We start from the raw sequence: 1650 nt of genomic DNA, 5'->3' as shown, positions 1-1650 counted from the left end.
CGAATGTGAGTCCCCAGGGCGCTCGCACACCCCCTGGACCCTCTGGTCAAGCTAATCTGTAGCGACGTCCGGAGGTCAGCGGAACCCCATAGTGTCATGCGCCTCATGAACACCCTCATCTGTGTGCTTTCGCACCTGTGCGCATTCGCGCTCATCGTAAGGTGCGCGTCCGCAACCATCATCTCTAGGGGAAGTAGCCCTATGCTTATGAACATACAAAATGCATGAGGTCCCTCTAAATCCATCGTAATGTCTCTTCTGACACAACCCTCTAGTCTCATCTCTTTGTTACTCTAGGTAATGCATACTCATGGATATATATATTACTATCATTTTCATGCTCATAGGGTTGTGTCCTACGTCGATCTAACGACATGATGCAATATGGCACTCATCATCATCTAGCATGCTCAATATGGAAAACATCATCATATTAAGGTAAAAATCATGCAATCATCATGCTCATCATAATGCCACAACGTGCGTCAAACATATCAAGCGTCACTCAATAAAATATGTATATACTGGCACATAACATCACGCATCATACAATTTATTTAGTCTGTCCTATAGTAAGGCCACTTACTTGGTTGGCCTTGGCCGAAGTACTCCCTAAATCGCTAAACGTAAGCTCCCATTCCGTGAGAGCTGCTCCCTACGTCCCCGGGGTTTCTTTCCTATCACACCGTCCACCACTTTACGTTAGTACTCGGATACCTTAATCGGGGCTGAAAACAGATTCAGGAGGGTCGGAACAGTGGAAACCAGGCTGAAAACAAGTGAGCCAAGCCCAACAGCTGCTGGAGCCGCCGGAGCGTCGCTGGAGGGAGCCCGAGCCGTTTGCACCGAGCCAAGCCGAGGGACTGCCTGCGCCGCTGTGTGACACGTGATAGTAGCAGAGGAAGCCACGTCAGGCGGTAGTGTCGGGTCGAAGCGCGGGTCGCAGCCCGGTTCGGGTCGTGGTTCGGGTCGTGGGCTGTGGAAGGCTACTAGGCCAAGACTAGTCCTTGGGCCTCGGCTTACTGGGCTGGGGCGCAGGAGTTTGGTTTGCAGGCCGGCTCAATTGGACCGTGGGTCTGGTCTGGGTTGGTTCAACTGAACCGTAGCTTCTGGGCCGGTTTGAGGTTTGGGTCGCTGTAGTTGGGCTGGGCCGAAGGCAAAGGCCAAGGGAGGAACGGGCTGGCTCTCCCGGGTTCTGGGTTCGGGTTGACCCGGATCCGTGGATCTCGTCTTCCTTACCCGACTTCGGCCGATTTTCCGGCGAGCTTTCTCTCTCTTTCCCGCGGCGTTTCCGTTGCCGATTTCGGTCCTCTTCCTTCCCCTTTCCTCTTTGTTCGTCGTCCTTCTTTCTTTTCTGGGAGTTTTGCGGCCTAAAAGCTCCTAAAAGCCATAGATCTAAGAATCGATTAAGGAACCTAATTTTTCCGACCTCGGTTACCGACGACGACGCTTACGAAATAACACAAAACGCACCTTGAGTTATTGTGCTTTCGTTAGGGATCCCTCTTATGGTGGTAACAGGTCGTTTGGTGTTGGTTTAAGGGTGGTTTGAGGGCTCGTCGGAGAAACTGGACACTCGCCGACGTTTGTACGAAATCTCTCTCTCTCTCTCGAAATTTTCTCTCTTTTCTCCCTTTGCAGGTGTTCTGA

Source organism: Cucurbita moschata, unplaced genomic scaffold (assembly GCF_002738365.1).
Source record: "Cucurbita moschata cultivar Rifu unplaced genomic scaffold, Cmos_1.0 Cmo_Scf00026, whole genome shotgun sequence".
Lineage (NCBI taxonomy): Eukaryota > Viridiplantae > Streptophyta > Magnoliopsida > Cucurbitales > Cucurbitaceae > Cucurbita > Cucurbita moschata.
The sequence above is the reverse complement of the archived record's forward strand: the minus strand, read 5'-3'. Positions refer to the sequence as shown.